This window comes from Vicugna pacos, chromosome 13 (assembly GCF_048564905.1).
Source record: "Vicugna pacos chromosome 13, VicPac4, whole genome shotgun sequence".
In the NCBI taxonomy this organism is placed as follows: domain Eukaryota; kingdom Metazoa; phylum Chordata; class Mammalia; order Artiodactyla; family Camelidae; genus Vicugna; species Vicugna pacos.
In genome coordinates this window covers 16,875,997-16,891,086 of record NC_132999.1, presented here as the reverse complement: position 1 = coordinate 16,891,086, position 15,090 = coordinate 16,875,997, and the positions used below count along the sequence as shown (strand labels likewise).

At 46.5% G+C, this 15,090-nt stretch overlaps 1 protein-coding gene across 4 annotated transcripts in view; it reads right to left on the bottom strand.

Annotated features, from left to right (window-relative positions):
• Positions 1–15,090, bottom strand: part of GNG12 (G protein subunit gamma 12) — a 118,406-nt gene that overhangs the window by 93,568 nt on the left and 9,748 nt on the right. The window contains exon 1 of one of the 4 annotated variants that reach the window (XM_072974224.1): positions 11,430–11,578. The exons of the other annotated variants lie outside the window; for them this stretch is intronic. The gene's annotated coding sequence lies outside the window, so the exon portion shown is untranslated. Of the gene's footprint in view, positions 1–11,429; positions 11,579–15,090 lie in introns of those variants that run through there. 4 annotated transcript variants of the gene reach the window in all.

Genomic DNA, 15,090 nt, shown 5'->3' with positions numbered 1-15,090 from the left:
TGTCAACTCCCCACAACAGCCCAGTGAAGTAAGTGTCACCATCATCTCTGTACAGATGAGGAAACTGAGTTCAATCTGGAAGCTCTCTGAAGGCAGAAAGCATGTATGTTTTCTTCACTAATGATATTCAAAACCCTCGCACAGCGACCAGCATATCAAAGGCACACAATAAACATTTACTGAAAAAATAAACAAATGAGGCCCAGAGAAATTAACTGACTGCTCAAGATCACACATCTAGAAAGTGGTGGCTCCAAGGCTGAACTCAGGTCTTCTGAAACCCTTTCAATGTCAAATCCCATGTTGTTCCCATCAGATCCTAGTGTCTTCAAAGTGACAGAAACCAGAGCCCATGCTGGCGTGGGGGACTTGGATGTCAGTACAAATGGTTTACGAACTGAGGAATTTTTAGGAAGGGAGTTACATGATCACATTTGTGCTGTGGAGGATTAAACCCAGCAGGCTCTGGGATGGCTTGGAGTGGAGAGGGGCAGGAGGAGAGACCAGTTTGGATCCTTTCAGTGGTTGCTGTAAAAAGCAGGACTTGGGTGGATGTCAGATAGACATCCCAGATTTCCCCTAATTCTGACACTTAACTATGTGAATCTGGACAAGTTACTCTTCCTCTTTGATCCCTACTTTCCTTATCTGCAGAATGGGATAATAATACTATATAATTTCATAGAATTGTTGTATTAAATGAAAAACAAATGCACTTGAAGCAGCAGCACAGTTTTTGGCTCAATATTAGCTACCAAAAAAAAAAAAAAAAGGAAGGGTGAGAGGGAGGGAGGGTGGGGGCAGGAAAAGGAGGAGGAAGGGAAGAAAGCAGGAAGGAGGCAGGGTAGGGGGAGAAGTATGGGGAGGAAAGGGAAGTATTTGTTGAAGCCTGAGTAAGGTGAAACTGGGCAGTGCCAGAGGGGGAGAGAATCTGTTAAGCCCTGCTTGTAGTTTCTCAACTAGAGAATAAGAGGCATCAGATCATTCTAAGGTTTCAAGCCTGTGTGACCAGAAAAATGAGCTGATATGCAGGTGCCCCCAGGGTATCCACTGCCCTGCTCCAGAAGCACAGTTTCTCAAAAAGTGGTACCTGTGATTTTTAAGGTCATATGTTAAGATTACAACAAAACAGGGAGAGCAGTGTTCAAAGTGGTACATTGGAAGCTCTGGTTCTCTCGTCACCCCTGGGTTAGTCCTGCCGGCCACCTCTCCCTGCCCTGTCCTGCCGCTGCGTCCTCTGCACCCCACCACACACTTGCCTCTCCCAGCCCCCTTTCCAGGTCCCATTGGACCCTGTTCCTTCTGCCCATGACTCTTCGGTCTGTGTCCTGCTGTAGGAGAATGAGGTGCGTCTCGTCTCCTGAGAGGTGACCCTGTCCTGGAAGTCTCAGATGCTCAGCCCCCATTATGTGGCTGAGTGGGCCAGGAAAACAGAGAGGTGTCAGAAGAGGGGCAGAGGCAGAGGACGGGGTTCTGCTGGTCGGAGATGTGAGGCCAGACCAAGGATGGCAGGTCACAGGAAGCTAACGGGTCTTACAAAAAGAAGACCGTTCGGGGTCTAACGCATGCGCTTTCATCGGGAGGGGTCCTGCCCCCTCCCAGGGGTGGAAATTGGTTCTTGGTGGGGAGAGGAGTAAAAAATTCTTAATATTACAATGATCTGTGGCCCTCTATAAAGCTCAACCCTACGTAATAAAATCTGTATTCCTTAATATTTAACTAAACCAACTGACTTAATGAAACTTATGTTCATTTTTCTCCTTATAGGGTAACAGTGAAAAAAGGTTGGAAGCACTGATCTAGAAGGTGAGTCAGTGAAAGGGGTGAGAGGAGGGCCCCCTGTAAGGACTGACGGCAGGAGACAGTGGAGGAAATTGCAGTGATCATGGCTTATTTCTCCTTCCCTCCGTGGGTAAACTTCCTGAACTCTAACCACACCGAGCACTTAGACACGTCAGGCAGGCCCTGTGTGAAGCGCTGTAACTTTATCCTCACAATAACCTTATGATGGTATGTCCCCTTTATACAGATGCTTAGGGAATGGCAGTAACTCATCTAAGGACCCATGAGTGGCCAGAGGTAAATGATGCAAGTTTAGCACAGTCCAAGTCGGACATACCACAGTGAGTGTACAAAAAAGTGTCATTTGAATGAGACAGCAGAGAAGCAAAAACGCAAATGGGAGAGGAGACAACTGATGGAGATGGAATCCAGGCGACAGGACATGATAGACTCCAGGAGGAAGGGCTGGCCTTGGCCAGCAGAGAGCAGGGGGAGAGAGGAAGGAAGCGGAGAGCGCAGGTTCAGGGTTGGTGGCAGGGGATGGGGGCCGGGCCTGGACAAACCCTGTCCCCACTGGGGCGGGCAGCTGAAGGCAGACTGCGTGAGTTCCCGGTAGAATCAATCCACACAATCGCATTCCTCTCTCCAGGCACCTTCTCAAATGAGAATCAGTTAATATTATGTCTCCCTCCTCTCTCCCTAAAGGCCCAGACTCAGAAAAGGCAACCAGACACTATGCTTCAGTGAAGTAATTCCCCCCTTTTCTAGTATGAAGGCAACTTCGTGCCAGCAGAAGCAAAGAACAAAACAACTTCCGAGGCGCTCAGGGACAGTAGCTGCTGTTTTAGCATCCACGGTGTGGGAAAACGGTCGCTCCACATTAACTGTGTCCAGCTGAGACACGTAATATGACTTCACAGTGTCTTTATCACAAAAACGCATTTGTACAACAGACAGTTAACACGTGAGACATTCAGTCTGCGGGCCACGCAGACTGGATTTGCAAGCCCCTTTGCAATATTCTTCCCCCAAGCCCTATCTCAGACCACAGGCTGGGGACAAGTGGTCTGCGAGGAAGGCAAGTGACATCCTAGATGGGGAAGAGGTCTGGATAATGCCAGTTCAAATTCCAGCTCTCTGATGATCAGCAAATTAGTGACAAATGAGTGACCAAAGCCTCAGTTTTCACAGAGGCTTGCAACGCCTCTGTTCGGTTTTCACCTTGGTAAAACGGGGACAGTAATATAAGGGTTTTAGCTCCAAATGGGACTGAACTGATCGTTTCTAACATAGTACCAGACGCACAATAGATGATTAATATTATCACTGCTCTTCTCCACAATCAGTGGTTCAGTTCTCAAAGTGTGGCCCCTGCACTGGCAGTGCCAGCATCACCTGGGATCTGCTTAGAGATACAGTTTTCAACTCATACACACTGACTCCTCAGGGTGGGGCTGGGGGGCACAGCAATATGTGTTTTAAGAAGCCCTCCAGGTAACTCTGGTGCTAAAATTTGAGAAGCACTGCTCTAGAGTAGTGCTTTTTCAACTTTTTAAAACATAAGCAGAGGACTCCTTTTTTCAAAAGGTTCCTCAGAAGGTTGATTTGTGCAACATGAGTATTTGAAACAGGCTCTGAAGGTCCTGGGAGGGGAGAGCTCCGACGTGTACCTTCCAGGTCCTGCCTCATTCCCCACAGCCATCCCTAGGGACCCCAGGGGCAGGAAACAGGGGTCTCTGGCCTCAGTCACAGATGCTACCATTGGGGCTGGCATCACTGAGAGAATTCAAAGACTCAACCCAGCACTATTCAACCACATTTACAAGATAAACCCTGCTGCAGTAAAAACACTGCTTCCTGAGGCTTCCAGGGACATCTGTAGCTGTCACTTTGCCCTGGGTCACTCTCCAGGGTCACCCTCCAGCACCGCATTGCTGGCCCAACTCAGCTGTCTCATACGCTTGGGAGCAAACTTCCCACACCTGCCACCTGGCTTTCTTTGGTCCCAGTTTGATGTTATACTGCCTGCCACCCGAGCAAACTGTACCCCCCCCCACAGGCCAGCAGACCTACTTATTCTGTGGTAGCAAAAGTACATTTTATGCCTTGATCCAAATCTGATGGCACACTTCTGAAGAGAGTTGAGGCCCACCAGTAAGCTGCGGGCCCGCCAGTGGCGAATCACCACCTGGGAACAAAGTGTGAGAACCACTGATGGAGAGGCGATCACCAAGGAGACCTGAGAAGGTTTTACCTGTTTATTGACTACTACGCGGTACCACGTATTCCACGTGGGGCTCACGCAGGCTGACGTGAGAAAAGGAGCACAAGGAAGAAAAGCCCAGAGGGGAGCCACAGCTTCCGAAAGGGATCCACTTTGGTTCCTCAGGTGAAACAGCTGACTGTGCAGAGAGATTAGGGAATTGCTAGGTAAGCAAGATTATTATGAAAAACCATCACCCACTGACCAAATCAGTCACCTACATCAGGACCCTGTCTCCCAGCTCTTATTTCATACGGGCTGCATCCTATTTGTCTCTGCTCTGGCGACGAGGATCACCTTGACACGGTCAGTTCCCCAACTGTGGCACCTTAGAGAAAAAAAAAACCCACCTGCAACTTGCTTCAAAATGAAAAACAGTTCCAGACACCAAAGACCATTAAAAAAAAGTCTGCAAAGGGATTTCCTGTCACTGATCTTCTACTCCCAGCCTCTCCCAACATTACTGAGATGGGGGAGCAGAACAGGTGTTAAAAACAGGTGACAGATGAGGAGACTGAGGCCCAGGTAAGCTAAGTGCCCTTCCAAAGGTCAAAGGTCACACTGCTGCCAGCGCAGAGCCATGTCTGCAGTCACAATGAGACCCCGGAGAGAGATCAAATCCAACCCCCTCTTTTACACAGGAGCCACCTTTCATCCAGAAAGAGGGGGTGATTGGCCCAGCCTGATTCTCCAGCACACGACCTGGCGCATCTGAGCCACCGAAAAGGTGAGCCTCTCGCCTGCTGAGAATGACGTAGGGGATGAGGACAGGCCTTCTTCCCCTCCTCAATGTCTCTAAAGCTTGGATGATCCAAAATGGTAGTCACCAGCCACATGCGGCTAACTAAATTTAAATTTTAATGAATTAACATTAAATAAAGCAAAAAATATGCAACTCCTCAGTTATACTTTTCAAGTGCTCAAGAGCCACATGTGGCTGGTGGCTACCATCCTGGACAGACTGAATGGTTCCATCTTGCAGAAAGTTCTACTGTACAGACCTGCTCTAAGTACACACTTAGCACAAGTACGTAGTCGGGTGGAACAGGCAGCTGGGCCTAGAACCAGGAGTCCCAGGGGTACCAGGAATTAGTTCTTTTACAAACTCAGGCTAATCTCTGGGCCTCAGTTTCCCCATCTGTAAAAAGCAGAAGTTGGGCTCTGTGATCACAATGGCCCGTTTCAGCTGCAACATCCCATAATTCTGTACCTAAAACTCCAGACAGCAGGCTCCTGACTCGCCCCTCTCTTCTTTCCTAGGACCTCCCTGCTGGCTCTTTATCAAATTAGATCAAGAGAACAATGCACTTGGGCTTAATTATTTCCTGTAGAAACACTGTCACTGAATAAGAATCAGATAGCGTCCTTCTTGTCATTTCAAGGGTTAACATAAGAAATAGCCACAAAAACAGTCTCTCCAGATTTTCCCCAGGAATAACTGCTGAAGATACTAAGGAATCTATCCCCAATGCCCTCACATAAGAACCTAAATGACAAATCTGTTGGCATTTAGGGCCAGAAAAAATATTTCTCCAGAAAACTGGTACATTTCCTTTCGCTGCAGAATGAGAATACATTGTTCCCTGCGATTCGGAGGGAGCTAGTGGACAGGTACTGGCTTCTCAGAGGAACAGATGATCACACGTCAGTCAACACCTTCTCCACAGCGCCTGGAACAATGTCATCTCTCGTCAGGGCTCCTGGTGGCTTCCGGGCTGTGGCTCTTCCCTACTTGAATATATACTCTCAGCAGAGGCCACATCTAACACTTTGTGAAGGTGCAGCTGGAATTACAACACATTTAAAAAATAAACAGTTGAATGATCTTCCCACTGTACCACAATGCAGAAATAAACATTTGGAGTACTGTGAGAATAAAAAAACACGGACTTCAAATCATTGAGCTGAAAAGGATTATTCTGGCAGAATCTGCAAAAGGCTGGCTTGGAGGAACTTCAGCATCCTCCTCCCTGCCATCATCTCCATTAGCCCCTCCAATTAAATTAATTAAACTCCAATTAATTAAAAGAACAACAGCAAACATTTATTAGGCGTTAAGTGTCCTCAGTGTCAGGCACAGTTCTCTGCACTTTATCTGTATTAACTTACGCCTCATAATAACCGCAGGAAGGAGGCACAGACAGCATCATCTCCATCTTCTGGGAAAGGAAACTGAGGTCCCGAAAGGTTAAGTAACTTGTTCAAGGTCACAGAGTAGCAAGTGGCAGAGCTGGGATTAGTCTCGGCCAGTCAGCCTTCTGCCACTGCAGAAGCCCTCTTCAACAGGGACAGTAAACACTGTCTCACTTTAGAAAGTATAAATTTAAAAACATCTTTAGAAAACATTAAAAAAAAATACAAGCAAAATTAAAGAAAAAAAAAGTACTTGCTTAGCAAACACAGCATCCAGATTTTCGCCCTCACACCTCTTCCAGCCTGCCAGCCCTGAGCCTTTCCTGTTTAGAAATTCTGGAGAATGCCAACCCTTTAGATCTGTCATTTTTCCAACACTTAACTCTGAATTTCCTCAGCATTGTTTTCTGGTGAAATAACCAAAACGCCTCCATTCAATGCAACAGTCAACCAAAAGCACATTAACAATCGGCAAAACTGTTCCTCCTTAATACAACTCCGTATTTAACAAGGGCAAGTCACAAATAATAAAAAGACAATTGAGCTGGGAACCGATAATTCCAGTCTTTGCAGCTGTTATGAGTCAGTTTAAAAACAAATTCACAAGAGTGATTGCTGGGCTCTTTATAAACATGGTACCTGCCAGGAAGCAGTTCCACTTTCTCTTCTCCGGACTTTCTGTCCTCCCGCAGATGCGGCCCCCATTTTTACAGTGCCTCAGGTTTTACAATGCTTTTATGTGCTTTTATATTTTATATGCTTCTCAGGATAATCTTCTGTGGACAATAAAAGAAAAGTCTCTTAAAGGCACTAGAAAATTAACGCTTATGAAGTTAAGTGTGTTTTCTTTAGTTCTAGAGGGCAGCGTGGTACAGTCTAGCAGACACAGGTTTGAATTCTGGCCCTACTCCTCATGAGCTGTGCAGCCTTGGGCAAGTTACTGAACGTCTCTGAGTTGTAGTTTCCTCTTCCATAAAATGAACTAATTACACTTTCTTTATAAGGTGGTAATACTTGGTCAAGAGCAGGTGCACAAGAAAGTTTATTCTCTCTCCTTCTCATCATCAAAGCTGTAAAAAATGTAGTTTCAAAACCAAGTTGCACTCTTGAGATTTCACTTTTCATTTTAATCCAGGGTGTGACTGTAAAATTTCCCAAGGGACTCCCTCTTTCAGATGCTTCTGGAAAGTGTTAGCATCCAGAAAGAAGGCTTCTAGCTCTCAAGGGGTAACAGGGAAATCTATGTGGAGCGGACATTCAATCCCCCCAAAAAAATCTCTCTCTAAAAATAAAATTGCCCTTGTATCCAGCAAAACAAATCCACAAATCATTTCTATGAATGTGAATTTTACAGGTCACCTCCCCCCACAATTTTTCCTTTACTAAATCCCTGATAAAAATAAAATATGCTCCTGGACATAAAACACAATGAATGCTGACCATTAAAGCCATTTGTAGTCAAAAGTCAAGAGCCTACACACGCTCCTCAAACACAAGAATTTGTTCCCAGGCTCCATAATGAACCTGGCCATGTTGAACATGACTCACAAGTAACATGAGTTGAATCCAAGACTCAGCTTTCTCAAGGAAGCTCGTCAATGGGGTGGTGTGGCATGCCACCGAGAGAGGCCTTGGGTAAGACCCCTTTCACACCAGAGTTGCTGTGCCCTCCCACCGTGGGTGACTGTGTCCAACTGGGAACACTGACTCCCTTCAAGGTCACTCCTTTTTGTTTTCACCTAACAGGATACACCAATAATTTGTTCAGAAGCAGGAAGAGCTGGATTAGACAGTTCAAGGGTAGAGCTCAGCATGTTTTGAGGAAGGGGCACTGTGAGCTGACACAGAGAGAGGATTTGTGCTCAAAGCCTGCTTCCAGACCCCAGAATTAACGAGGAAAATGAGCCAGTGGCCATAAGGCTGACTGGCAGCCAAGTCACGACTTTTTCTCGTGTCAGTCATCCGCGCTGCAGAGACCTAGAGTTCACTTGGGCAGTAAGAGGGCCACCCTCCGGCGCTCCCCGCCCTTGACTGTGCGCTGGGGCCAGCCAGGAGCTTTACAGGCACGGCCGCCCTCCGGCCCCGCGCCAGAGGGGCTGACTTCACAGCTCTGCGCGCAGCCCTGGCTTCCTGATGGTCAGACTCACTCCCCAGCTGATCCTGATACGCAGACAAGTTCGCAAACCATTACCCTGGTCTCTTCGGCTTTCGAGGCTACCTGAGCCACTAGATCCTTTCTCGTTTGAGAATTCTTTTCTTTTTAAGAAAGATTTAAAAAAAAAAAGATAATGTATGAAGTCATAAATTTTAAACTTTTCTCAAGCCAGGAAAGTTCACGGTCAGAGTCCACGGTATGGACTCACCACTCTGCCCCGACTCCACAATAAGGATTATAAGCCAATCAAATCTGATGAGAGCATAGAATATATTCCTCAGCAGCATGTAAAGGGTACCCCTTTCAAAGAGGGTGGGAAGGGAGAGGTACTGAGACGTCTCTGGAGGGGAAAAGAAGTCTAAGAACAGCTCCACTGCCTTTGGATATCCTTACAAGAGTTTTCCCAACTCTGCAACTTCTGGACTTCACTGGACTCCTCCTCCTTGACTCAGCCCTGGAGTCTTGTTACAAATTACTCACTCTTAGACAAGGTCCTCCCTCCTCCTCCATTCTCAGGCAGCCTCCTGCCTCCCACAGGCAGGCTCTGTCCCCGCCTCCACCCCACGTTTCCAGGTGGACGCTCACCACTCACCGCCAAGGTGTGACCCATAAGTACCGGTGGGGCAGCAGTGAGTGAGATAGGTGGGGAGGGGTGGGGAGAGAGGGTGTGTCTAGAGGTCTCTCCAGGCCTGCTTCCCGCCCACTCCACCATCCTGATACAGGCGGGCCAGTGATAAGAGCCTGGTCAGCACTCAGACCTCCAGCTCACAGGATGGATGTGATACAGCAGCACAAAACAGAAGAACAAGAGATGTGGAGTTCTAATCTCACTTCTGCCCTTTGTGAGCTCCATGACCTTGGGCAAGTAATAGAAACTTTCTTGAAAGAGCCTCAGTTCTGAAAAGCGGAAACTAATGTTTGAGCAATGTTTTAGTCCATTCAGGCCGCTATAACAAAAAAAACCATACACTGGGTAGCTTAAACCACAAACACTGATTTCTTACAGTTCTGGAGGTTGGAAGTCCAAGATCAAGGTTCCGGTAGTTTCTGAGTCTGGTGAGCCTGTTTGCTGATTCACAGATGGTCGTCCTCTCACTGTGTCCCCACAGAGGGGAAGGGACGAGACAGCTCTCTGGGGCTTCCTTTATAAGCACACTAATCCTATTCATGAGAACTCCACCCTCATGACCTAATTACCACCTGAAGGTCTCACCTCCTAATATCATCATATTGGGGGCTAGGAGTTCAACCTGTAAGTTTTGGGAGGAGGTCAACATTCAGTCCATAACAATCAGACTCTTCACAAAGCTTTTTGACAAGATGTGCTCCAATTTAAATTTTAATACAATAGAAATTCTCTAACATTTATTGAATCTTCTATGAGTTGAACATTGTCACTAGCACTACAAAGTCAAAAATGTCACTGGCTTCAAGAGATATAAGACATTCTGGAGGGGAAGCAGAGATATGGCAGGTAAAAGTACATAGGTCAATGTAATAATCGGTCTGCTGGTTGAAGGGCACGCCACTGGAGACCCAGACAAGAGCAAATTTAAGTATGTCCAGAGATAGGGTCAAGGAGAGAAAAAGAAGGTAACAGAGTGATGTCATCTAACATTTGCGGAGCTGTATACGACCGACATGGTTCTAAGCACATTATGTATATAACAATTTCAGATGAGCCTCAAAACAGCCTTGTGAGGTAGATTGGTACTGTTATCCCCATTCCACAGATGAGGAATCTGAAGTTTAGAGAGTGCTATGATTTGAACGTGTCCCCTCAAAATTCAAGTGGAAATCCTAAACCCAATGTGACGGCATTTGGAAGTGAAGCCTTGGAGGGTGATTAGGTCATGAGGGTGAGGCCTTCATAAATGGGACTAGTGCCCTTACAAAAGAGACCCCAAATAAGTGCTGTCATGTAAGAATCTCTAGGTCCATCCATGTTGCTGCAAATATTCCGTTCTTTTTACGGCTGAGTAATATTCCACTGTATGTATGTATGCATATACACCACATCTTCTTAAGCCAATCATCACGATATTATAAATCAACTATACGTCAATGAATAAATAAATAAAATAAAGAGACCCCACACAGTGAGAAGGGAAGACTGCTGTCTACAAACCAGGAACTGGGCTCTCATCAGACACTGAATCTGCAGCTGTCTTGGTCTTGGACTCCCCAGCCTCCAGAACTGTGAAAGATAAATTTCTGCCCTTTATAAGCCACCCAGTCTATGGGATTTTGTTGCAGCAGCCTGAACAGACTAAGACTGAGAGTCATTCAAAGTCACATGACCAGTGAGTGGTAGAGCTGAGCTGTGGACCTGGGCTTGACCTCAAGGCCCAGGTCTTCATTTTTTGATGATACTGCCTCTACTATAACTGAGAAACCATTTCTGACCTTGCCAAGCCTTTATCTAGCCAAGGCAAAGTCAGACACCCTCCTCTGTACTTGATGCTTCTCTAGTCACACTGCTGTCTCACACTCCTATCCTACAGAGATTGTTTTTCTGTCTGTTCACCACCCCATCTTCATTAGCTTGGTGGTCCTTAAGGGGAGAAGCAGAATATAGCAAGTGCCTCATAAACAGCTGGCATTAAATAAATGCTTTCTTTATGCATGAAAGAAAGAATGAAATTATGCTAGGTTTCAAAGCACAGACAAGAATCCACTGGGTAGTTGGAGGGAAGCTTCCTCAAAGTAGAGGCAGTGTCTCACTCACTCGTCTATCCCAGGACCCAGCACACACAGCTGCTGAATAAATGTCTGATAAACTCTAGGCAGAGGCAACAGTGTGAAGAAATCCAGAGATTTAAGGCTCCACAGTGAGTATGGGTAACCTGGTTAGTGTGAATCATCCAGAGGGTGTGGGGGAACACAGAAGTGCCTTTCAAACTGTTGTGGAAGAGCAGCTTTCTGGTTTTATTCCTAATTCATTATGGTCCCATACTTTTATAAGATGCAGTAAAAAGAACTGCTAGAAAAATGAAATACAAAATGCAAGTCCAACTTTCCCTTAGACTCCAAAGATGTAAAATGACTGTCAACTTGCTGTGAAAATGTCTGTGTACTCTCTGTGTGGGTACTTACCTAGTGTCAGATCGTTAACAAAGAGTCTGTTGGTAGAGCGAGCTTTGAACGGTACCGGGAGGGTAGAAGCTGGGCTCCAGGCCTGCTATCAAGGACTGTGGGTTAATAATGTTCACAGTGGGCTCTCTGTGTGCCAGGCTCGTAAGTGCCTCATACATTAACTCGCTTAAATTCTAGAACCTTTCTGTGAGGTTGGTACTATTATTACACCCATTTTAGAGGTGGGGAAACTAAGACACGGAGCAACTAAATAATGCTTCCAAGATTCTGTAGCTTGTAAGAACTGTAGGCAGCCTTGAACCTGGACAGTGCGAATGCTTAACCACTAGCTTGTGACACCTTTGGGAAGCTGCCAGATCAGAAGTGACATTCAGGTCTATGTTTTAGAAAAATCACCGTGGTGGCAGTGTGAAGGGGGCGATCAGTTAGGAAGCCGTGGTGACAATCCAGGTGACAGGCAGTGGGGGTAGGGGAGAGAGCAGATGTGTGACCAGTTAGGAAGTGGATGTGACACGCCCTGGTGGGGGCCAGGGGTGTCTGAGCTGGAGGGAGGGGAAGAGGAGGGGAATTCTGCATGACTCAGGGGTCCAGAGCTTGGCATTCTGCATGGCTAGAGATGTCCACTGACTTAGAGAAGGCAGGAAAAAAAGCAGGTTTTGAGGGCAAAATGATAAGATTGGTTTTCAACAATCTACCTAAATTTGAAGAGCCTAAGATAACCTGCCATTGTGTCTTGGGAAACTTCTAGAGGCTGTGATCTCAGAGTAGCTTATTGAACTCAGGTAGCTACTATTTTTACTCCAGTTCTGCTAAACCACTCTCCTCCTCTTCTCCTTTTCCCTTTGCTCCAGTTATACTTAAAATAGTTTAAAAAGCAGAAATTCCTCAATGCTAACTTAACTCCCTTTGAGAGTAGATCCCCGTCTGTGGCAGAGGCTTCCACACTACCCAGTAATTCTGGACACCAGTGAGTGTCCTACAATTGAGCTCAATTCTGACATTATCTCCCCGGAGATAGCATCAGATTCCACAAGTTAAAGGCTCTGAGTGGCTCACAGCACTTGGAGAAACATTTCACTTACTAGATCACTGGTTTATTATAAGTGGATATAACTCAAGAATAGCCAGATGGAAGAGATGCAGAGGGCAAGGTGTGGGGAAGGGCACTGTGTTTCCATACTCTCTTGGAGAGGACCCCCTCTCCCCCATCTCCCCATCTGCACCCCCTGGAAGCTTTCCTAACCTGTCCTTCTGAGTTTTTATGGAGACGCGATTAGTTAGGCACGATTGATTAAATCACCGGCCAGGGGCAACAGGTTCCACCTTCAGCCCCTTTCCCCTCCCTGGAGGTCTGAGGGGTGGGACTGAAAGTTCCAACCGTTTAATCACATGGCTGCTTCTCCAGGCAAACAGCCCTAATCTTTAGGTGTGGCCCAAAGTCACCTCAATGACATAACAAAAGACACCTTTATTGCTTTCATCACTTGAGGAATTCCAAGGGTTTTAGTTCTGTGCCAGGACCTGTACAGAAACTGTGTATGTATCTCTTACTATAAATCACAATATTGTTCACAGCCATATCCTACCTATCCTCAGCGTAGGTAACTGAGAAACACCTGTTGAATGAAAAGAGATCATTTTTGAGTTTATTAAAAACTGAGAAAAGGATGAAGAGACAGGACCTTTTTGCTCGATGAGCTAAACAGTTAAAAGCAAAGAAACATCTGAGTACAAGACAGACACATCACAGGGCAGTGTCTCTTCCCCCGCGTTCCTTCCCCTTCCAGGAGGCCACTCCCTCCAGCCCGCACTCCTGCTGGATACCAGGACAGGTAACATGGTGCCACGAAGAGCACCGACTGCAGAGCCAGGAAGACCTGGATTTAAAAAGATGCCGCCAGCACTTACTACTGAGCCCTTAAGCAGTATTCAGCCCCCCTGAACCTGCTTCCTCACCTGTAAATGGAACCAGTATTCCCTACCTACTTGGAAGGGCTACTGCGAGGCCTGAGAAAGTGTGCAGAGGTCCTAGCACACGTCGGTACCCAGCTGTCACGCAAGGAGTAACTGTCATCATCACTGTCATCGAATTAACTGCCCGTGCACTCTCTCTCAATTAGTGTTTGTCAAATGCATTTAGCTGTGAGAATAACTTCAACTGAAATTAAAGGTGATGGGCGTTGCGTGAGCACTACGATCATAATATTCATTGCAATAATAATAGTTAATGCCTGAGCACTTACTGTTTATATACACCAGTAGCTCTTTAATTTTTAAGCCAAAGATAGATAGTATTGAATCAATTCTAAGAAATATATTCTGTTCACATTTTAACATCCCCAATACTGGGATGACTTTGTGGTACTCAGAATGGGTCCCCAAAGATGTCCACGCCTTCCCAATCCATGAAACTTGTGAATATGGTATGTTACATAGCAAAAAAGGACTCTGCAGATGTAATTAAGGGAGAGTAGCCTGGATTACCCAGCTGGGCCCAATCAAATCAACTGAGCCCTTAAAAGTAGAGAACTCTCTCTGGATGGAGGCAGAGAGATGAGCAGCAGGGGACCTCAAAGAGATTCCAGGCATGAGGACTTGTCACACTGTTGCTGCCTCTGAGATGTAGGGCCCAAGTGCAAGGACCAAAGCGAGGTCTCTAAGAGTGGAGGGTGGCCCTCAACTGACAGCCAACAAAGAGGCAGGGACTTCAATCCTGTAACTGCAAGGAACTGGATTCTACCAACAACCTGAATCATCCTGCAAATGGATTCTTCCCAGAGCCTCCTAATAAGATTTTGGATGTGTGAAACCCAGAGCAGAGAAACCAGCCAAGCCCATGATGACTTCTGACCTCAGAATTATAAGATAACACAGATGTTTTGTCTGAAGCTGCTAAATTTGTGGTAATCTGTTACGGCAAGCATAGAAAGCTAATACATCCTTAGGACTGATGTGGGTTTCAGCTCAATTGGCAGCAATTTCTTTTTTCTTTCTTAGTGGCCAGTAGAAGAATGGCACATCTCATAATTGATGGCATCTTAGATTTCTGGAAACATGGTGTCATCGCCTTTATTTTGCAAATGGGAAAACAGAGGCCCTTCGAGGTCAGGTGACTTGTCCAGGTGGACCAGACCTCAAGCCCGAGCTCTAAACCATCATGCACATTGTCAGAGTGCACAGGGGCTGGAGAATCCCACCAGAAGGCCAAAGAACGGCTACTGTGATCTCCAATCCGGGCCTGGGCTGACCACAGAGACCCACTGGGTCCAGAAGGCCCTACCCGCAGCAGACCCAGTCATCCACTATGGATGGAGCACCCCAAGGCGCTAGGTACCATTCTGGGCCCCGGGCTAGAACAAGCAACCGAGAGCCTGTCCTTACAGAGCTGACACTGCAGGGCAGGAGAGCAACGCTCTAGCGACAAAAATCACTGGAAGGAAAACAAAGCATCCAGAGAGCTGAAGACCCACCTCCATAAGATGATAACGCATATATGTCGGAGCTGGAGAGAGAGCACTAGGCCTGGAGGATCGGACCCTCCTTTCTAGAGCTTTCACAGACCTCTGCCAAACGAGGGAACTCTGAGAAGAGTTTGTTGTGGTGGGGGGGTTTTCTTGGTTTTTTGGGGGGGGGTGATTCAGTTTGTTTATCTATTTATTTA